Genomic DNA, 24,634 nt, shown 5'->3' with positions numbered 1-24,634 from the left:
TATTGTTGCAGTTAAAGGACTAGCTCCCATTCATGACTTTTACTTTGCACTAAAATTCCAGTCGTGGGAGGTGCATCATTATGACACAACACACGATGCATGCTTCATAAACATGTATACCATGCAGATGTGGTATATGTGCACAATAGGATTGAGTGACCAGTGAGCCTATGGGACACTATATGGTGCTTGAGTGCCCAAACATTAGATCCCCACATGGTTTTGGACTACAACCTCTATGAGAATGTTCCATTCTAAAGGCTGGCAACACATCATGGAATTTTACAACAGAAAAAGGGGTATAAATGCGCTCACTGTAATATGGGAAGCAGTGAATCTGCCAAGGATCCCCCAAAACTTGTGAAATGAATACAACGGACAGAAAAAAGTAGGTAAACCTTGCCAGAACCATGCTAATAAAGTGTTAGTGCAAATATACATACATGTATCACTGTGAGATTTTGGATAAAAGTAAACCTCAAAAAGAAAGAACATTGGATTCATAGTGCTGTATATATTAACAATAAATAGATTAAAAGAAATATATACGCACACATAGAGATGGCCGACTCACCAAAAAAAAACTACAGCTTATTGTATTTGTTCTAGTGAGTATAATCATTCCCTTCAGGCTTTTTGCACTAAACACTGTCTTTTCAGACAAAAGGCAGTGTATACATTACAGTCTAGGGGTATCCTCATATGGCTACTAGCGGTGCTTCCTGGGGCAGTGCTGCAAACTGTGCAGCACTGTCATTCAGTGTCTCCACCCTCTGCATGTAAACACTGCACTTTCCTCATAGAGATGAGGAGATGTTGATTGGACAGAGCTGTGTTTGGCTTGTGCTAGCTCTGCCCCTGATCTGCCTCCTTGACAGTCTGCCAATCCTATGGGAAAGCATTATGATTGGCTGGGAGAATCATTTCCGATGTCAGCCAAGCAGGCAGACTGCAATACAAGTAAGATTTTGCTATATTTAGAGATGGCAAGGGGGGCTAGATTGTGGTTTTAACACTACAGGGTCAGAAATACATGTTTGTGTTCCTGACCCTATACTGTTTATTTAAGGCAGGTATTACAGGAGGTTGTAGACCTTGTGTGTAAATGATTTTCTGGAAGCGTGGCGGAGAGAGAAAAAACATGTTGTGCATAACTTTATGATACAAACATACACACTGACTTAACCCTTGAAATGGATGAGCAAATACTTAGATTATTGATAGATTGTTGATAAAACAGTTTCAGAAATCCAATGTAGAAGTGGTGGCCCAGCACACTTCCAGCAGCAAAACATATTAATAACATTTTTACTAATCCTTATCAAGCCTCTGTTTTGGTGCTTTGAGACTTTGTAAAATACGACTATATACTTCACATTACTGTGTTTTGTATTGCTACCTAGCTGCAAATTACTGTGTACTTATACATAGCTCAAGATTGCAAGTGTTGTTTTCTCTTTGGTGGGACTTGTGGGAGAAAGTCTTGGTGCTTGGTGGAAGAGCTAACAGGGACCACAATACAGTGCATTATGATCTAAGCAGAGTATATCATGTCTCACTGTCTGATTTTTCTAGCTCAAAAAGAATATCCTCCTGCAGAACTGCAAATACTGGTCTCGCAAGAGTCTATGTGGACGTAGTTGCATAGTTATGATCATGTTTGCAATTGCAATATGTAGTATAGAAGAGATGAACTTATCAAAGAAGAAGATCGAACATCAACGCCTTAAAAAAAACAAAACCAAAAAAAACTAAAATAAACATTGCTCCTTCATACAGGAGAGCCCTTACATGGTTAACAAGCTTGCATTATACTTTTGGAAATGCACGACAGACACAAGAAGCAATAACATATGTTTTCTTGTTCCTAGCTGGAATACGTAAGACAGATTATCAAATAAACAGAGTGGGCCTCCCCTCAGAACAGTGACGCAGGCAGGACTGGATTGTGAGTCCTAGAACGGGGCATGTGCAGATACATGACGGATAACATCACATCTGCCAGATGTTCAGGCAGTCATGACAAGGAAACGCAAAGTTCATACACTACAACTGTTTATATACATAGAGCGCACACAATGGTTTGTGAAGGGGGTTCTCCCTGAAGGAACTCTCAATGGATGCAGTTAAGATCTGGTGTTCCTGAAGAAAATTGGATTTTATCCAAGTTTTATTACATTTATGGGGTGTATGTAAACATTTTTTCACATATGTGAAGCTACTCTGTTATTCTTGTTCTAATGCAAAGCAAGCCTGATTTTGGCCCCTTATTTTATTGGATTATATAAATAGAAAATATTAGATACTCACCGTTGAAGTTCCTGCATTTGAGTTAGGGACCAACTTAAAGGGACACTATAGTCACCAGAACAACTACAGCTTATTGTATTTGTTCTGGTGAGTAGAATCATTACCTTCAGGCTTTTTGCTGTAAACACTGTCTTTTCAGAGAAAATGCAGTGTTTACATTACAGCCTAGTGATAACTTCACTGGCCACTCCTCAGATGGCTGTTAGAGATCCTTCCTGGGTCATGGCTGCCTAAAATGCATCCAAACATTCAGTATCTCCTCCCTCTGCATGCAGACACTGAACTTTCCTCATAGGGATTCATTGATTCAATTCATCTCTATGAGGAGATGCTGATTGGCCAGGGCTGTGTTTGAATCATGCTAGCTCTGCCCCTGATCTGACTCTTTGTCAGTCTCAGCCAATCCTATGGGGAAGCATTGTGATTGGACCAGGCTACCACTTCTGATGATGTCAGCAGACTGCTTGTTTTTCAAACAGTCAAACAGCATGTAGAGTTACAGCTTCAGGCTTGAATACAGTAAGATGTTGCTATATTTATGAAGGCACGAGGAGCCCAGGGGGGCTAGATGGTTGTTTTAACACTATAGGGTCAGAATTATATGTTTGTGTTCCTGACCCTATAGTGATCCTTTAAATCATTTTGGAGTATTTTTGGAGTTTAGTTAGTGATGGAAAATGAATTGTTTTACGTATGCAATGCTTAGTGAATATTCCCCTAGACATACAGAGATATATCTTTTATGTTAAAGGGTGTCAGTCACATGTCCAGCTTTCTGCTTCTCTATTTCTTATTACGTAGCTAAAGTAATACTGTATTCATGGCTTGTGACCAAATGGTCAGTAGGCCTGATTATAATACATGATAGTGGTAGATACAGCACATCACTGATATGATATTTTTACAGGGTGGTCTTCCTCCGCTAAAGGAGTCTTTAAAAAAGTACTGCACCCAGCCACCCACTAATTATTGTGATATGGCCTTTCTTTCTCCTTACCTGTTTTAACCTATGGATGTATTGCAAAATGAGACGTGGATTTAATAACATTTATTTATCATGTAACCCACAGATATCTGGACAAGTCTTCCTTGATGGCTCCTTTGGTGTGAGATGGCAAGGTAAAGATCTAATTAAAGTCCCACAGGTATAACTAGTATACCTGGATATACCTTGCCTAGAACTCTCACCTGTGGCTCCAGAAGAGGGGAATTGTCATAGATAAATGTAAATAAAGTTAGGCCCTTCCACGTCTGCAGGTGTTGATAGCTAAATTCTTTACTTATGTTTGTGCCAGCAGTTTCTGCAGCTGCTTCTTCTTCTTTGTCATGAAATGTTACTTTTGCTTTAAGCTTGTAGATAAGACTCTCAAGTAAGCAATTGTCCCTTGTTTTCATGTAGACATGTGAAGTAGACTAATGCCATTTTATTTAAACGATGTACGGCGCATTAAACCTTTGAATGCTTATTGATAATCCATCTGAACTGGTGTGACTGCTTTGAGTATTCCCGGCAGCTGATTTTACACAGAAACAAGGAAAGCAGAAAAGTGTTAGTGCATAAGTCCATGGCAGCATAAGGGTTTATGAGACCCTGTGATTTTGTTTCAAGCCTAACAGTTACTTTTATTTAGATAGGTAGTAACTGCAATCGATTTGGCCATTATTTAGCAAAGAATAAGTTGTTCAAGGCTTGTACCACTGGTCTCTGGTGTCTACTTTGAGATACTGCTGTATTCTCAAACAGATCTTTAGATTTTCTGCATGGTAGGGTCATGTATGATTTAGTTCTCCTATGCTGCAAATGTATTGTTTGCATTGAAAGCCTGTTTATAGATAATCTCTGCCCTGTTTTTTTTTTTTTTTTTTTTTAAATTCTTTATTTTTGCTGTGCAGGTGGGTACAAGGAATCAACAGACGCCACAACAGCGTATTGCAAGATATACATTGGCATAACAGTGGCATGAGAGTCTGCACAAATTTTATAATTTTAACAAGCTCGGTTAAACAGTTGTATCGTCAGCGTGGAATTAAATAAAATGCAACAAGATAACTGTCGTTCAACATGGCTAATTCGGCATTTGAGCTAGGTATACGTGTAAAACTAAACAGTGCGCTGATTTTGTCGTTCAGACATAAGTTAAGGTCATTATCAATATGCTATGTAGGTATGTGTAGGAGTCACGAATTTATCAACTTAGGTATATAACTAAGACATTGGGGGTAGGGTTAGATGTCAGGCTTATGATGCTCCATGTGGAGGCATGGTTCTCAAAGCATGACTAAAAGGCGTAGCTATATCTTATAATATTGCAGAAAAAACTTGGTTATGTGAAAAGCCTATATGTCTCAGCTTCTAGTAGTACAATTATTGGCTAACCCTGCAACCCTCGAAGTCAACATGCCTAGGGAACCTATCTAGATCTTGTTGCTTAAGTGTCTCAATGCTTTAACATCTATACATATAAGTGATTATGCTGTAGCAAGATTCAACAAAATACGAGACCACTGGTAACAAGCATTAAAAAAGAAAAAAGGAAAGGTAATATGATCAATTGAATGGGATTGCTGCAGTACTGGAAGCTAGTTTCTTAGATAAACTTAGAGTCTGCCTATATGTCCGAAGAATGCGCCAGCTTACGAGACGTAGTTAAAGTTGGCTGGGTAGTAAGCCATAACGGTGGCAGGGGTTGCCCCAGGCTAAATAAAAGAGAGTACATTAACTACTTGGGCTAGATACTAAATTAGATGTCAGGGTAAACTAGTGTGATATAGTGACATCGGGGGAGAATGCCCGCACAATTTAGGTTAAGATATGTCAGCTGAGGGTCAGGGAAACGGGCTCTTCAGCCTATGCCCAGTGGGGGAATGTCTCGATGGCTGACCCGGTTGGCCCCTTGATGTTATTAAGGATGTATGCACAACGTTGACAATAACACTGTCAATGATAACAGGCTGAACAGAGCTTACTGTTTGTGTTAGGGTACACTTGACATAAATTCTTAGAGTACATCATGCTAGGCAATACATGGATAAAACATTGCTGGTTGGGCTTAGGTTTAGATAGGGCTAGCTAGTAACATATTACGACTACAATACACATAACAGGTTGCCTAGGAGCACAGTCCGTGAAAGGAATGGAACATATCGCCATCTCACAGGCAAGAGGGGTAAGTGTTAGCCATGGGCCCTCTCACTTTATCACAACGGCGGCATTAAGTCAAAGTTTAACCCTAAACTCTATATTAGTAGCATATACACCAAGTTGCGCACATTATCTTATGAAGGAGTCATGAGTGGTATACATGTAAGACCTAAGTGCATTACAAATAAAGAACATAACAAAATAGTTGCCACTGTAAACGGGTGCGCATGTGGCAACCGCCATAAGGGCATGGCGTGTCACAGACGACCTCCAACATGTCCTCATAGCAAATAGTAATCATTTGTATACTAAAAGTTGGAATAAATCGCCTTTACGTTGGATATAATCTGTTGCGTTAAAATTAATAAAACACATTAAGTGCGAGCAGGGTGATGTCTATAGCTTGTGGTTAGCCGGCTTTAGATATGTAGCATCCAATGCTCCTGAATGGCATGACCTCAATATACATGTAATAAAAGGCGTTATCACCAAAAGTGGGTGTAAGCTGTAGATAGGCTTGGACAGGTATTTCTAGAACATCAGCTCTAACCTGGAGCTTGTAACGTAACCAGGCTTAGTTGATTATGTAGCTATATAGTATGTAACGGAACTTTAGCTAATACATGTATTAATATTTCAAAAGGCTATCTATTGCTTATGGTTAAGCTGGTCTACAACTTGGACTTTTAACAAAGACTTTTAACAAAACAAACTCGCTTACACGCTGTCATGTCTTTACGCTTTTATGTCGCTGGGTCAGCCGTCTTGAGTTTGAGGCTCAGTTCAGCGGCTCGTTTTGGCATGCAGCCATATCCCAGAGTGAGAGAGTTAGAAAGTTAAATGAAGTTAACCGGTGTCCCGGCTGGGCTTCTGTTCAACATACTTGTGTTGTCCTTTTCGGTGGTCCCTGTCGCTCGTCGAGGGCGAAGTTCTCCCCCCACCCCAGGCCTGTTCCAAAGCCTGTGTCTTGTTGTCGGTCTTGGTATTGCGGAGCTTGGAAGGTACGCCCTTCGGCTCCATCTATGTGGTAACTGAGGCGTAGGTAACCGGCGTGGTGCTCCGTGGTCTGAAGGGGGCGTTTTTTGCTGGATCCCAGCTGTGGCTCGGGGTGGCGGGTGTACCGGGTCCTGCTTGGGGGGGTAAGTCCTGTGGTAAACCCATGGTTCGGAGAAGGGCCGCTGCCTCGTGCATGCTGTGGAGTTGGTGCGTCGTTTCACCCTGTTGTATCAGGAGCGTGTGCGAGGACCGCCAGCGGTAAGGTACGTTGTTGCGCTGGAGTGTGGAGGTGAGAGGCCGAAGAGACCTGCGCCACGCCAGAGTTCCACTGGACAGGTCGGCATAAAAGGTTAGATTGGTATTTTCAAATCGTATGGGGGTTTTACCTCGGACTGCCGTGAGGACCTTCGATTTGTCAGTCCCATTTTTAAAGGCGAGTATGGTGTCCCTTGTGGCCGCTTCTGGGGCCCCAGCCGGTTTCGGAATTCGAAAGAGCTCTGTGGGTGTTATGGCGTTAGCTTGGTCTGTGGGCAGTATGGTGGTTAGCAGGCGCTTGACCATGTGTGGTAGGTCCGTCTCCGGCAACCCCTCTGGGAGTCCCCTGACCTTGATATTGAGTCTCCGTCTGGCGTCTTCCTGGGTTGCGAGGCGCCGTTCATATAGCATATTTTGTTCGCGTAGGTCATGTATGTCGCTTCGCAGTGAGGCGATGGTACTCTGCTGTTCTTGGGAAGAGGCCTCCAATACTGCAATGCGACCTGTCAGGCCCTGCAGCTCTCCCCTTAGCGCAGTGACATCTGCGAGGATGTTCTTTTGGAGGTCTGCTAGCAGGGTCTTTAACACCCCAGTGGTCACCAGGTCGGCGTCTCTGTCCTTCCTTGGTCCGCTGGGTTTTGCCTTCGGCTTTGGGTCCGGGGTTGGGAGGTATTCATCTTCAGCTCCCTCGGAGTAACCATCTGAAAAATCCGAGCAGCCTCCGTGGAGCGCCGCCATATTGGATCCGCTCAGGCCTGCCGCTTGCCGCCACATTTCCCCTATTGTGAGCCCTGGGGACGGTTTATCTGGCATCTGCTTCTTGTTTTTTCGTCCCATCAGGGCTGAGGGGTTTCCCACCTTCAGTTGATGGGTGTTGGGGGTAGTTTCTGTCGGTTTTATGTTAGTTTTCTTTCGTTTGGTTCGGAGCTCCTAAGATGTGCGTCCGCTTCTCTCCGCTTCCAGGCCACGCCCCCCCCCTCTGCCCTGTTTTGTACCGGGTTCCATCACCAAACTAATCATCTAAAAGGACGTAGCAACAGGAGCTTTGCTGTGAGAAACAGATGCAATATTTGTACATTTCCTCATTAACAGAGTAATCAGCACACAATATTTTTCATGGATGCGTGATTTTTTTATTGTATAATGGATTCACAAATATTGCTAGCTGGGTCCCTAGAATTACAGGTTTCTATGCCATCTGTCCTTGAAATGTGTCTGCCTGTATTCAATACACGGAGGCAGATACAATGACTTCATGACTAATCTGTTAATAAACTTTTCAACTATGGCTACTGTTTGCCCACAAATATTAAAGGAGGGTTACGGTCTGTTTTCATAATGCTATTTCAACAAACCACTTCACGCACCAAAACCACTTGTCAAGTAAGTCGTTATGGTGCCTGGAGTCCACTTGCGCCTTAATAGCTTTAAAAGTTAAACCATTTTTAAATGGTTTAACAGTAAAGTGAAATCCTCCAGGCGCACTCTGACTTTCTCTCTTTGAGTCAAGCATTTGCTTGCGCAACAGGCTGAGAGCGTCAATTGATTCACTCAGCCAATCACTGGCAACCCGTAGTACCTATTAATTACCCATTACTCAGTTATATGTTTGTGAAAATAGAAGTTTGTGTAAAACAGAAGTGGTCCCGTTCTGTGTGGTATAGCTCCCCCCTTCCTAGAAAATACTAGGTAGACTTTGCTCTATTATAGTAGATGTGGAATATTGCATTATGAAGTATTATACAGTTCTACAGTTATTATCAAGAAAGCATATAGAGGAGGGCGGAGCTTGACAGCCGACACAAACGGTCGCACTCTTCTAGAGCTCCGAGGCCCAAACGAGCAAAACCTGACAAAAAATCACCCAAACGGCTACAGAACCACGGCAACTGCCCCAAGCCCACATCGTAACAAGATGGGTCGCAAAACCACCAAAAAAAAACCGGGGGAAAACAACCCAGGACTCCCCATCGGAGACATGTGGCGGCAGGCCAGAGGCGCAAACGAAGCTAACATGGCGGCGCTCCACGGAGGTTGTTCGGACTTCTCCGACGACCTCTCAGGGGAGGAATATCTACCAACCCACACAGCTGGACGACCCTCACCGCCGTCTAACACCACCCAGGACTCCGCACCGGTAACAGTGGCAATCCTCAGGCAGATGCTGTCGGATCACCACGACGATATCCACAAGGAGATCACAGCGCTGAGGGGGGACCTAAAGGGAGTAACAAGCCGCCTAACTACAGTGGAGACCCTCACCGACACAAATATTGAGGACATTAAAGAACTCAAAAGCACTGTTCTGGAGCTCCAACTACAGCAACGTTCTCAAGAACACCGCATGGCCGAGAACGAAGACGCCAGACGGCGTAACAATCTGAAGCTAAGGGGGCTCCCAGAGAATACAACGGAGGCAGACCTCCCACAGGTCGTCAACCGCTTGCTCAAAACGATATTACCGCCGGCACAGGCAGAGAACATCCACCCAGAAAACATATTCAGGGTCCCCAAGTCACCTAAGGCACCTGCCGGGTCCACCAGAGACACCAAACTTGTGTTCCGGAACAGCACTGACAAAAAGGCGCTACTGGACGCCCTAAGGGGCAAAACGCCCCCGCAGTTCGACGGCAGGGCTCTGAGCTTCTACGCGGACCTCTCCAACGGCACCCTGGCCTGGAGAAGATCCCTTCAGCCACTGACCACTCTCATCCGTCAAAGAGGCCTTAGTTACCGCTGGCGGCCATCCCACACCCTAACGGTCCAACAAGGTACTGACTTACACCAGATACGGGAACCGAGTGACGCAGTCCCACTCTTACAATCTCTAGGCCTAACGCTGGACTCCCTCAAACCACAAAGCCAGACGAGCCAAGTTTCCCCGCGACACAGATGGGACCCAACTAGGACTGTCCCATTTGTCCCTCAAGGCCTCACACCGGATCCATACGCTACCATCACCACCTGAACTGACCCGCGACTGGCGGCCGCATGGCTCACCGGTCCCGAAGGCAGGCATGGTCACGCGGAACTCCCAGCATACCAAACCACAGCTGCAGTCGGGTCAGTCACTACACAGCCTATCACAACCTACCTGAACTGTGTTTTATGCTCCCAACGTCTGGGGCCACACCGCAAGTTACGCCTCCTGAGGCATACAGCGGACTTTGGGTGAGAACCCTTCCCACACCTGCCTACACATATATAGGCCTCCGAGCCACGTCTTGCCCTCACACCTGAAAAACAAGACATCCCCACTCTTGTTTATCTACAGTTGTACTTTCCATAATGGTTTATTGTTTTGTTACCCTGCTAGCAACCAGAGTAATTGTGCTTCTTAAGATGCCGACCTGTAAAAGAGATGTTTTGTTGTTAGTTTTGTTTTTTGTTTTTTGAGCTCCACAGAGATCTACAATATGCTTATGACAAGACTCTGTGTAGTCCAGCCACCCACAAAAGCGAAGACAGAGGAGGTTTAAATGTAGTCCATAACGATTATCTCTGTGATGCCACTACTCACATATTTAATAGCTTGTGTGGTTATTACACATAATCTGTACGCAATAGTCTCTCTGCACACTGGCACTCATGACGTAATTTACTTTTCATTTCGTTTGAATCTTTGCTAAGCGTTATTATGCTTATTACTATGTGAATGTTAACACAGAGGCAGACTCCGAGGCGTGTGCATTTTTACAGCTCTAAGACTAAATCAGCGACCTCACATAGTTTGACATATGTTTTGCTTTTGGGCTACATATTACTTCTCCTGCAAATAAAACGTGAAGATGATAGAGCAAATGTTATCAGCAAATGTTACGAGCAGATGTTATATGCAAAAGTAGGATTTCCAGCTACTTAACTGACTGCAACGATGACCCAGCTAGCATGTACCTAGACAGGTGGATCTCACTACCTACCATAACTAACCTAGCAACGTCAAGCATAAATTGTTATACACCTGTTTACCCTCACTCTGACGATACTCAGTTAGTTCAACTAGTTAATAATCATACGATACTGTAAAGCGTTACCAAGTCTGGTCAGCATACATACTACAGGGTCTAACATGTATTTCACTGCTGAATATTACTTTCATACCTCAACCATGTACCTACCAAACATAAGCTAAGTTATATGCCACCCCATCATTACGACCCTAGCGAGTTGACCTGTAATTAAGCAACCAAGCACTAAATTAAGCTACCGCTATATCGTCTCATAAAAGCCTGTTCAGCATTTGACTTGTTACTTGTTCTGTTTATTACCGTAATACAACAAAATGTGCAATGTCTTTCCATGCCACACTGCTGTTATAATATGTCTACTTCTCTGCTTACACCAGCTATTGTAGCAGTGTAAACATGTTTGTACTCACTATGCTGCACAAATAAATAAAGATTGACAAAAAGAAAGCATATAGAAAAGAGAAGAAATGAAACAATGTTTCTGTTTCTCCTGCTCATTTGCATTGTGTGACCAGTCTGTGCCAGGACTGAAGTATGATGTAATTTGGAGAATCTTTAATATGAATTTACAGGGAATTAGAGAAGAGAATCACATTAAAAAAAAAAAAAAAAGGTTTGTACACGTTGTATGTGGTTTTCAATGTTTTTTATTCAATAGTGTAATTTCCAGAGAAGTGACGGCTTTGCTTTAAGTAAACATAATGTCACAAAAAGCAGACAGGCTGTGTGAAAGATATTTATTCAGTCACATTCCAAACCCCTGGACAGTAAAGAGTTCAAGGAGCAAGCCCATTCAGTAGAACACATTGTTACAATCAAAGGAATGTACGTAATACGGCACAATTTATTATTTCTTATCCTTGGAAATCATTTCCATTCATTTAATGAAGAGAAAGCAGAATTCCTTGTAGATCTGTCAGCTGCTCTGTCAAATTTGCTGAATTTAAGGAAAGTGGTCGAAAATGTAATATCAAATATTTGTACACCGGATTCCTCTCAAAACCCCACATTCTGAAAGGATTTTTCATGTTTTTTATATGCTGTGTAGTTTAAAAAAAGATATATGTTAACCTCCATCTCCAAACAAGTGGGGTTTATTCACCAAATACTCGATTGAAATGAATGGGAAGCCGAATTGTACCATGTCGGTAAAAATATAGCTGATTTGGACGAAATTCTTCTTTCACCCCCTGTGGTTTTATAGGAATAATTATAGTGTCAACTAAGCAAAACACTACGTTTTTATATCTAGTAAACCAGGCTTAGTGTTTAACCCTAATGAAACGAAAACACATATGCTTAAGATATTATAAGTAAATTAATTTATTTTTAAAAAATTTAGACTTGTGGTTCTCTAAAGTCAGGTCGTATTTCTCCAAGTTGTTATCAGTTAGAGATTTTTCCATCACATTTTAGGTGATACATCATTTCCTGCACTATAACGTATTAGAAAATTAGCAGTTTGCTTGGGGAACAGTTCTGAAGATATTTTGAATGGAAGTTATCACTTGATGATCATTTTTGGGGCAGAGCCTTTAGGAAAAAAAAGCGTTGAATGCTTTGACAGAGCACCTAAGAATCTTGGCTAGAATGGGATTTTACTATTATAGAGTTTTACTGTTGTGGAATTGTGTGGACATCTTCAGAGTGATGAGATTTATCATCTGGTAAATACAGAGTTTGTTTAGGAGCAGCCTGACACAAATTATCTTATCACAGTGTGGCTCCCATTGGGTTTTTCTCAAAGTGCAAGTATCTATTTCTCTATTAAAAGGTTTAAATCCCTGTCAGATCACCTTACCAGTAAGTTTCCCTGTTAAAGACACCTAACGATAGACATCCACATACCTCAAATCCTCATAGATTGTAAACTTGAAGCAGGGCCTTCTTTAATTATAAATATTCCCTTTCTGTAATTGTAAAACACTGCAGAATATGTTGGCGCTATATATATATATGCCTGTCAACATCACATGCTGCTGAAAAAGTTAAAATGACTAATTAGGCCATGTGTTCACACAATTTTCACATGTACAAGGTCAATCAACAAAGTCAGAACTTCCATGAATTAAGTCTGAATTGGAAAGCTGAGGCAGGGTTAATGTACCTGTATCCTGCTAAATCTCCATGGATTGAATCCCAAACTTTATGGGATGGGAGTAAAATCGCATCTCTGGGGCCATAAAGTAGATTAAGCACGAGGAAAAAAACAAAAAACACTCACACACTCTAAACATCGTATTGCTTCTGCAGGGATAGGGTAGAAAAGATGTTTGTTATATGTACACCCTGTGCAAGTAGAGAAGTGTGAACAATATTGACCTCACTGCCACTCATTCTCGCTCTCAGGATCTGTTGAGATTTGGAATATATTAGTGGCGGAAGTACACTTTTTCCACAAAGTGTCTGTTGAGAATTAGGTGAAAGTTTATTCCACAAGTCTTGCACAGATTGTTTATGAGGGATAATGCGGTGGGTGACAGCAGGAAATGATGCAGAACAAATCTCTGTGTAATCCTGTATTTAGAAAAAACATAAGCCGAGATGTAGTTAGACACTTTCCCCTTTTTCCCCCCGTAAACATTTTATTGGTTTAAAAAAAAATGCCAAAAAGTAAGCAGTTACGTAAATAGATTACGGTGATGTAAAAAGTACTAAAATCCCACACTAAAGACTATAAATGAAAGAAAGCACAGCATGCAAATACTGTTCACATGAAAATATTTGACTTGAACTCGACTCTCAGTAGACGAGACCAGGGGTAATCACAAGTTTATCTGCACAATGTGGAACTAGGATGTTAGTTCCACTGCATGTGGTTTTAGAATTGAGATTTACTGCAAAAATGTCAGGTGAGCTTGCACTCTATGGCCATGTGGTGTTCTCTCATAACATGAATCAACAGTGGGAGCAGATGTGTGTTTAAAGTCTGAGATGACTGATCTTTTTTTTTTTTCTCAACCTATATACATTTCCATAACAATTATCTTTGTCATGTTATTACCAGTACAGTCATATTGGTGTTTTTTTTAACCCCTTAAGGACACATGACATGTGTGACATGTCATGATTCCCTTTTATTCCAGAAGATCGGTCCTTAAGGGGTTAAACTGACCATGTCATGACCCACCTCACCCTTCGATACAAACCTCCCTCAGCAGAATTTCGCACATGCACCACCCGATGACTTCTTTGATTGTCCCTGGGAACAGTTCCCAAAGCAAGGAAAACCTCTTCTGTCATGCCGACACACTGGCTTCTTTGCCATGGTAAGAAGAATGGAGCAGCTTCAGTCACTCTCATCCTATTGTCTCTAGTCAGTGCAGCATCGGCTAGGGAGTTGCCATAGCAACCACAGCACATGCACTTGGTTGCTATGCTTGGAAAGAACAAGGACTGCCTCTGAAAGTTTTTGTTTGCTCTTCATGTCACTGCATTTCTTTGGCATATATTCTATTCCAAAGAATTGATTGGCAAGTAGGAGAAACACCTATGTTTCAATAGAATATTCTGCCAATCAATACATATTCTAGCAAATCTATTAGCACAATGTACAGATAGAATTACACGCGGTTTAAAAAGAACATAAGTTATAAATAGCACAAAAAAGTACCCTTGAAAGAAAATGTGCCTCAAATATTTGCCTAAGATTCTGGAATTGCTGTGTAACTTTGTATACTTTTGACAAACAAATAATGCAACACTGCACCACATATTATAAATTGACATTAAAGGGACACTCCAAGCACCAAAAACTCCACATCTCAATGCAGTGGTTTTGGTGCACAGATGTTTCCTTTTTTTGTGACAATGTAAAACACTTCTATTTTTGAGCAATTAGGTAAACTATTTATACTTTTAGTGGCAATCAGACAGCCAGCAGATGATCATTTTAACTCTGATAATTTGATTTTCAGAGGACTTTGTGTTCTGTATAATCATAATACAAATGCATAGCGTGTGGATTGATTGCGTTTCAATGAGCATTGTATTGGCAAGTAGCAGCGAGAGTCGCACATCCACTGTAGATCCCCAATGCTTCTCTTTGAGAAACCTCTAATTAGACCAGTGATCATCAAGATTGGTGTTCTCACTGTGGGCAAACCTTTCAGAGAGGAGACTGCTTGGGAGTCGGTAAACAAGATTAACTGCTTACTGTAACTCAGCTCCCACACCCCTCCCCAATAATAAGTAGCCTTTAATTCTGGTCTATGGAGTTGGATCTTATCCCATAAACCTCTGTTCAGGAAGAGGTTGTAAGCTTGTAGCATATGTAAATATGCTGATAGCGGTCATGCGCGGGTCTTGCACATTTTTTTTTAAAATTCTTTATTTTTCTTGTGCATAGTTTAACAACAAGCGTATAGAGCCACGACAGCTTCTACAAGCATTTCCATAACATTAGAAAGCGTGGCAGCTTAGACGGCACATTTTTTATACTGCATGAAAATATCATACGATTAGACATCATGTTTGTAGTGTAACTTGCTAGGCTAAACATGCATAGAACAGAACTAGTTGCTCTTTAGGTTATGCGTGTGTATCTTGGTTGTAGTGTGACATATAGATAGGCATTAGGAGCACAGTGATTGATTTAACTAGATGTGCAGTTTGCAGAGGTAACAGTACTTTCTGTAATGCAGGCTAGTTGTTTGGGTGTATGCGTACATAGCGCATTAAAAAAATTAAAAAGAAAACTAATTATTAGTGATGTACTTTGCAGTAACAGTTTAGAGTCAACGAGTTAAGTAGTAAGAAGCAACGTCAGGGAGGTCGGAGACAAGTGCTTAGTAGTGGTAAGCGGTTTTGGTCCGCAGCGGGCAGACAGGCATAAGTAGGGGATACAGCCTAAATACATGTGATATATTATGGTATCCTAACCCTCAGTGCGTGTGTGTAGAGGCTGGGTAATGTTAGGTGAGGGGCGGTGAGTATGCGCTGGAACCCCTTTTGGTAACATGAGTAAATCAAACACATAGCTGCTTCCCTTGAGAATCACTTGGAAAAAATCATAGAGACAAAAAAAACAAAAAAAAAAACAACGATATATATCGGAATATAAGAGGCAGGATAGCGTCTCTTGTGTGTAGCTGGTATGCCATTTCCCATATCTCCCCAAAAAGGTTAGGGTATGGCCGTTAAGTTCCTCAGGCCCCGCTTAACCTATGCCGTCCCGGATGTAATAAGCATAGTCCCGTGCTCAGGGGGGGTGCTGCCGACTTTCCCAGCTTGTAAGGGCTTGGCAGGGTGGGCCTCTCTGTCCCCACGGGTTTCCCCCTGATACCTCAATGAGAGTCTGAGTCCCGGTGTGGTCCCGCCGGTGCTGTCTGGCAGGCATGGGCTGGATCATAGCGGTGCTTGGTTCGTGGCGCATGGGGCGCCCCCTCAGGTGCCGTCTGCTCGGTCGCAATTTCACTTTCCCGTGTGGTCAGCTACAGGGGGATCTCGCTGCAGCAACTCGCACCTTCAGCCGGTGTCTGGGAGCTCCAGGGTGATGGGTGAGTGGGCTAGTGCGCCTCGGCATTGGTACTTTCGGGTTCCCGGGGGCTGCCTTCTTGCTCCTGTTGCCGCCAGATGTATCTTTGGTCCCCTGCCTCATGGTGATTTCCCGCCAGCTCCATTTTTCCGTGCAGCCCAGTGGTAGGAGTTTCTGCGTGGTCTTCTGTTTGGGTAAGCTTGTGGGAGTGCGCGGCAAGGTGTCAGGCCATTTCTCTGGGGTTGGTGGGGACAGAAGAGCTTCCAGCTTTTCCCAGAAGGCTTGAAAGGCTTTGTCCAGCCGGTTCTCTGCCTCCGTCTGCTCGCTGCGATTGCTGGGTAAGCACGTTGTCTCTGCCATTTTGTGTGCGGTACTACTGCTTGGTTCAGGTCCCGTGAGTGCCGTAGCGCTTTCGCCAGGTAGTGCCCGGATCTCCCGAGGCCGGACCGGGATGACCCCCACCGGTCCAGAGGGGGGGGGGGGGGAATGTGGGCCTTGTTTTGGTCTGTCTGCCGTGGATGTCAGCAGGGGAGCGGCCGTCTTCCTCGCGCCGATCATGCGAGTAGGCCACGCAGGAGGAGAGGGTGAGTTGCGCTGCACAGGTCGCTTGTGTGGCACCATCCTGTGCCTCTCCGTGTCACCTTCTGCCTGGTGGCCTTTTTGAGCCGATTGGGTCGCTTTTTTGGGGGGAAAACCAATTAAATCGCGGTGTGAAGCAGGAGCTGCACAGGTTAGTGTCTTCTCGCTTCAGCGTTTAGGCCCCGCCCCCGGGTCTTGCACATTTATACGCAATCCAGTTCACAGTTTTGAAAACTGACCAGTGTGCAGTGCATTTCTGAGACACTGACTGTGCAGCCATGGCTCAGCTCCCCACAAGGAGAGAGGACCATTCTAGATGTGTACGTGTACACATGCCGCATGAACAAGTTGGACAAAACGGATACTGCAAAAGAGGAAGTAAACCTTCCCCATTATCGTGCTCCAGGAACATGCTTATACGTGCAGCATTTGGGTTTTTTTTCCCCCAAATCTCTGCAATTATAAGCTGCCTTTTGATTAGAAAGACATGGTGCAGGCACCAACATTGGGTATTCAGATCCACAAACAGTAGTTTTACTTCCGCCAGAAAATAAAATATATAGGGGTCAGGGGCGTACGGGTGTTATCTATGAATGGCAATTCTGGGGCTTAAGCTCTAAAGGTGGACCAAGATTCAATACATTTTCATGATAATTTTTACATTTTTTATCACTTTTACTTTACAACAAATGTTTTTGTTTTGTTTGTAATGCTTAATATTTTTTTATAATAACCACAGTTGTATCTTTGAGCTGTAGTTTCCCTTAGACTGCAAACACTTTCACTTGCAAGTTGTCTTGAATTTTCAACATGTTCCCACTTTCCAATATCCGACATCAGAGCAGAAAGGCACATGCTTTATAGGCTAGCCATACTTCTTACAATGGCATACATCATGTATGATTAATTACCGTGTCCTATATAGGTTCTTTACACATACAAGGGACCTTTTTCTTTACAAAGCAAATAAAATGAATGGCCTCAGCTTGTCAGAATATGAAACTTTATTTACATATCCCCCTGTTCTTGGGCTGAATTCATTCAGGAGACAAAACAAAGTACGCTGACAGAATAAAAACTCTGCAAAGACAAGTCCTGTTTATTCAGCCATTCATAAATCATTCTCCAAAATACACAAACCCACTTGACAGAGGATTACAGGGTTCCTCTGTAGCATTGATATTAATAAAAAGTTATCACCTTTTACATTAGTTACATGTTCCGGAAACCATTCCATCTGTTACCTGGAGAATTATTACTTTTTATCATTCTGTAACACTTAATTAAATACAATGTCATTAGAATATTAATAACACAACTTTGTTATATAACATATGCTATGACAATGATGGCAAGCCTTGGCACCCCTGATTTATTTGGAAACTATATTTCCCACGATTCAAAAAACAAGCCCTGCGCTCGTTCCCATCACTCCTGGGCGGCAGCAATGACCACAGTACACATCAGCCCCAATACATACAGTAAAAACCAAAGAAAAAGTTACCTACGCTCTCTTCTAAATCCCTATGCATATTTAAACAAATGGAGGTCATTTAGTTACTCCAATGGCCATTGGAGGGAATGCCTGCATGCCAATGTCAAGGCAGACCCCTTTAGGTGGGTCCTACCTTTTACCCTGCTTCCTTGAGCCTCTGCATACTGCGGATTTAGATGTAGTATCCCTTTAAGTCTCAGACAAGTGTTTAATAGATTTACTTTGCAGATGATTCTGTATTACTTAATGTGTACTTTTACAGGATGTTCTGACCAAGCACAATAAATGTTTCTGTTCGTTGCCGGTAAGTGCAGAAGACTAGTTTGGGTTTTAATTTTCCCTTCGAGCAGACATCATCTAGTTCACCATGATCAAATGCCCTGATTTACATCTCTAGTGCTGACAATCAGTAAAATCAAATACTGATTGTCCGAGCGTGTAAAGATACGGTGTACCTTGCACAGGGCATAAAGACATATGGAGTATGTATCAGAACGAACTATCCTTATTCAATAAATTATGTAACTTTAACATATAAGCCTGCAATGCCTGGATGGGAAAATCTGTTCCTCTTTCCTGTTTATATGATAGGGAAGCACACTCTATTCTGCCACAAGATCTCCACCTCCTCAAATGTGAAGATGTTTATTCAAACCCGTTTCTTCTGACAAAGTTCAATTCATCACATTTTTGTGCAGACTCGCTATTCAGGCTGCTGATGGAGGAGAGACAGGATGTCATGTCTAGATTTGTAAGGAAGGTCTCACTCTGTATTATGAACCACAGCAGTGCTTTGTATATGATTTATGTATATTATTATATTATTTATATAGCGCCATCAGATTCTGTAGTGCTGTACAACATATTCCGCAGCGCTTTACAGGTATAGAATGTGGATAACTGACAACGTCATTGACATAAAATATTATGAGATCTGCTAGGCAATAATTGTAAGCTCATTTATTTTCACAAAGGAAATACAAATATGTTGAATAAAATTACAGTGGAAGCACATTTAAGCTCCATACATCCTCATTCTGTTTCCACATAGATATTTAAATGTGAGTAGAGTATCATGAAGCATTATAGAACATCCATACTTAATGAAGTTCACAGCGAAGAATTCCAACATAAAAATAAGCAGATTATTAACACACAATAATCCAATACCAATTGCTTAATATAAAAAGTCCTCAATTCAGAGTTACTAAGGCACTACAGCTGTAACCCACTCCCCCCCGCTTTCCCAATATCTTAGTGAAAAGGTCATCTTTATTTCATGTGCCTCATATTCCTTCTTGATTTAGTGTTTTCTGTTGATGTTCTATGGGCTCCTGTAAAATCAGACTCTGGATCGCATTGCTTATACTGTTCTGTGGCAGCAATTTATGTAATCTTAATCCAAGGCACATTTTTTATCAAAGATCTTGTAGCAAGGAGTTTGATGCTTAGAGAGCTTTTGGCTGACGGAGGTGCATATATTTCACCTCTCTGGGTAGATATCTCATCTACAAACATTTCCAAATAGAACCTGCTGTCGAGGTTAACGATAAACATTGTGTTCTCAAGCAATGTAGGTCACTTTTGTTCTGTGGAGTTTAAAGATTTTGGCAAAGGCTGAGAGTTTGAAAAGCACGCCATCTCAGAGAAAAGGGATTGAGTCGATTCTAAAACTAGAAATGCCACTGAGGAGACAAGCAGCACATGCAGGGGTATATTTATATATATAATATAATATTATTGGCTTTGTGAGATTTGTTGGACATAATGTGGGCATGATTGTGAAGTAAACAGACTATGCCTAAGTGAACTGAAAACCTACTGAACTTACGCAGTCCCTAATACAAACACTGCTTCCAGTAAGTAAAAAAAACTACTTTATATACTAAAACTCAAACTTGTACTTCAAACTAGGCAAACCCCAAAGGGATGACGATATGTGGATACAGCTAGTGGACAGACCATTAGCAATGACAAAAGATGAAAGTCTGATATGCAGCAGATAGATCTTCATGCCTATCTTGTGCAAAGAGACAGAAGATGGGAGACAAAGTTGGGGTTGGACAGGGAGACATGGGAGACAAAGAGTGGGGCTGGACAGAGGGGGAAGCTATTGTGCCAGGAAAATGAGTTTGTTTTCCTGGCACCATAGTTTCCCTTTAATTACAAAAAGGAAAACATTTTTGGATTATGATCATGCTAAATACAAACATGCAATACTGATTGAAGTTCAGAAACTGTTCAATGAAAACAAGCACAGGAGTTTGATTGAGGCCTTAATGGTTAAAGTGTGACCAATATTATTTCTGGGGCATTAGAAGCAAAACAATGAGAGACAGATGAGTGCACTACCGACAGGAACTACTTGACCATCAGTGAAGTTTAACATGTCCTCTTGAGATTGCAGCACTGCAGTGCTCACTCATGAAGGGAATTGAAATTTACTGTGGACCCTTTAAAGTAGAGGGGCCCAACTCATGCTTGTCTAAATGCAAGCCTGCTTTGATGTTTGAGCAGGTATTACATCTAGCACTTCACATCTGGGCTATTTCACAAGTATACCACTAACTATTGCACTAAACATATCTCTTAAAACGTAAATTTTTCCTGCTCTCAACTTTCCAAGGTGCCTTTGATTTTGAGCTTATCTTGCTCAACTGAGTAATGTTTTAGAGCAAGGAACTAGCAGCACAATAGTGTGTGACTCATGATTGCATTTGGCTAGAATGTACAGATCCTTTTTGCTAACTTGCACAATGGAAGCTACATTCAATCATTGACACATTGTGGACTGCAGAGCCTTTGAAATGCATTTACATGCCATACCAAGGTATGTAATGCAATGGCGGGATGAAATACGTATTGTAGTTTCCCGTAGGCTATTGTAATATAGATTTCTATGTCATATGGCTGCCAGATTGTTATACAATTCTATGGTCAATATTTCATGTACTTGATAAGGCTGGAAACAGACAAGTAAGACCTCTCCCACAAGAAGAATAAGAGGAAAGCAACCCTTATTGAAGAATTGTATTCGCCATATGCATTTTTTTAACAATCCCAATACTTTACACCATGTGAATTGTAGAATGCTTAGCAGGTCATTGCATGTCCCTCTCTAAACTGAGGGAGTAAAATGCCGTACTGAGACTGCCGAACTGAGCCTGGGTCAATTACAAATGGGGAGATTGGCTGCTTCACCAGGTAGGCCGCAAGTTGGTATTCAAAAACATGCTTGGAGGAGCCTCCAGAACGTTTGCACATCAAGTCTGTTAGATTGCTGGGTGACCTCAAGCATTACAATTCCAGGCGAAGTCAGTAATATGTAAAAAAAAAATAAAAAAAAAAAATGTTACTTTGCACTCAGAGCTCAAACCAAGTGTGTCCACTCAGCATGGCAGTCAGGACCTGCTCCCCAATGTGATCTCTTAAAGGATCACCATTAGGATGAAAAGAAAGACATTGTTTTGGTTGAAGTAGACAGGGAAGGTTATCGTGTGAATTTCTGCTGTCTAGGCTTCTGAGCCTGCATTTGAATTGTGCTTCTTTGATCAGTAGCCCATTGTATTTGGTTATGTCCTGGCACCTAAATAATAATAAAAAATACCTTTTAAAAAAATGCGACTTTGTCAGACCCAGTTAACAGCATTCAGGCATCTCTTAAGTTCGGATTCTTGCTCTGTCCTCCTGTTCTTGAAATATTTGTTATGTAGTTTTCCCTAATCAACCCTTCTAAATTACCACTTTACTTCACAGTTACCAAGAAGTGTAAATTACAAGACTTCTATTAAATATTTTGGAGCTTGGTTCTAATTTAAAATATTACCCCCGATCTCATCACTCATGAGTTTTTTAATCCACTTTTTTCCATTGTACATTTCTCCTCTCCTCTTTATTATTTGTGTATCTGAGTGGATTTTATTTCCTACTCTTTCTATAGTACCCATTCATTGACCTCTTGTAGCTGTGTGATTACCGGCCACTTAGCAGTTCACCTTGCTCTCAAAATAAAAATAAAAATGTATCTTACTTTGCGTTATGTTAGTTCCTTTCTGACTAAATACAGGTTAGGGAACAGCGCACAAACACACAAAAACAACAACCAGTTTTTCATTTGTACAAGACTATTTAAAATCACCTATCTCGTCAAACAAATATGGGGACTCCGTTACACCGTATGACAAACCGTGTTAAGTCCACCACTTGTTTCTATTGGACTATCAGTTGTCGTGTCCCGTTGTCTGCTCTAGTTTTTCACAAGATCTTCCCCTGTATTCTTCTTTACCGCTGATGGTGCTAGGACAAGGATAAGAGAACCACACACTACTGTATATCCACTTCATCTTCTAGTCTTTCTTTATTATGCATTTCCTAAACTTGAGGCTTGGCACGGTGCCTTGGATCTGTAGACGTCTGTTTTTGCTTTTGTACATACCACCATCTTTGCTATTCTGGTATTAGGTAGAGTCATGACATAGTCCCACCAGCATTTCCACTGTGTAAAAAAACATTTTGGAGGCACAGGCTTATATTGATATTAAATGCTGCCTTTATGTACAACAGCAATGCCAAATGGAGGGGTAGACTGACAGTGTTTCCCTTGTATGTGTGTATTTGGCAGCTATATGTCAGATATTCCCTTGATGGTGGCCAAGAGACCTTACTAGTGCATCTGCATGATCATGCAAAAGATATACCTATTATACTTTTTAATTTCCAACCTATACATTCATTATTTTGCCCACAGTATGGATTCTTTTAAAAAAAGTGGATAAGTAGGGTTGATAGACCATTTGCAGTAAAGCAGCTAAAGATGCTAAAATAACTCTGCATTGATAAGGGGACACATGGGAATATCTTAGTTATTCAGAAGCTCACTTTAAGCATGTGTAATAACAGCCATCAGTAGCCGAATGTAAAAATTGTGATTTAATGTTCATGCTTTTTAAATGGTAACAGACTGCCATCCACTGGATGGTCTTAGCAATGCATTTTCATTGGAAATGCATCAAATTACCATGGTTTTTTTTTACAAAAATTCTGCACTGTACAATAACAAAAAATGAATGCACCAAAAGTATGTAATCACCACTGCGAATTATAGAGTTGAAGTGTTTCATCCTCACCTATTGCCAATAGATACAGCACAAATATATGAAATCTCCATAGACAAACACAACCTTTATCATTACCTGATAAAGGCAGGGCCGGTGCAAGGATATCTGCCGCCCTAGGCAAAGATCCATTTTGCCGCCCCTTCATGACACACTCACTCACTGAAACACACACAGAAACTCACTGACAGACATTCACTCACTGGCAGACATATACTCACTCAGACACTCACTGACAGACACACACACGCTCACTGACAGACATATACTCACTCACTGACAGACACTTACTAACAGACAGACACTCACTGACAGATATACACTCACTGACCCCCCCCCTCCCTTCCTCCCTCCGTGGTGCAGAAGGGGTTAGGTTAATAACCCCTTCTGTCACTTACCTGGGTTCAGTGCCGATGTCTCTTGGCGCTGGCTTGGCTCCGCCCACGCTCCTCACCCGCCAGCAGATGGAGGGAGACCTGATGTGTATGCGCGGCCATGGCCTTGCTCGCATTAGGATTTCCCCATAGGAAAGCATTATCCAATGCTTTCCTATGGGGATTCCGGTGACACTAGAAGTTCTCATGCATAGCATGAGGACGACCAGCGTCATTTAGACGACCAAAAGTCGCTTTCGTGCCCGGAAGTTTCTCTAGTGGCTGTTTGTTTGGTAGACAGCCACTAGAGGAGGAGTTAACCATAACAGGTAATTATTGCATTTTATAAAAACTGCAATAATGACATGCTTGGGGGTTAAGGGTGATGGCATATTGCACCCAGACCACTTCAATGAGCTGAAGTGGTCTGGGTGCCTACAGTGTCCGTTTAACCCCTTAAGGACCAAACTTCTGGAATAAAAGGGAATCATGACATGTCACACACGTCATGTGTCCTTAAGGGGTTAATAAAAAAGGACCACTTATTGTCGAGAATTTGGGCTGGATAAATGTATTTGCGTAAAATTTGTACAGGCTGTTTATGGAGCCTCATATTGTTTCCGGGGTCCTCTTATAATTTGCTATCCTATTTTAACATGGCAGTGTAATAGGGTGCAACTTTTACATGGCAGATTGTTACATTTCTGTCCTGGTCAACTGTAAGTGCCCTTATTTTGAAGCAGATGCAGGGGCATACCTGGGGCATACCTAGAGCATTTGGCACCCAGGGCGGGTCCTGTTTGGAACCCCCCCCCCACAACCCCTCCAAATCTTTTTTTTTTTTTTTTTTAAACACCTGAATTTTTTTTTCCTTTATGTATTGCACAAATCTGTAAACTTTGTAAAACCCCTACACACCCAGTTA

The sequence above is a fragment of the Pelobates fuscus genome, chromosome 10 (assembly GCF_036172605.1).
Source record: "Pelobates fuscus isolate aPelFus1 chromosome 10, aPelFus1.pri, whole genome shotgun sequence".
In the NCBI taxonomy this organism is placed as follows: domain Eukaryota; kingdom Metazoa; phylum Chordata; class Amphibia; order Anura; family Pelobatidae; genus Pelobates; species Pelobates fuscus.
Note: the sequence above shows the minus strand (reverse complement) of the source record.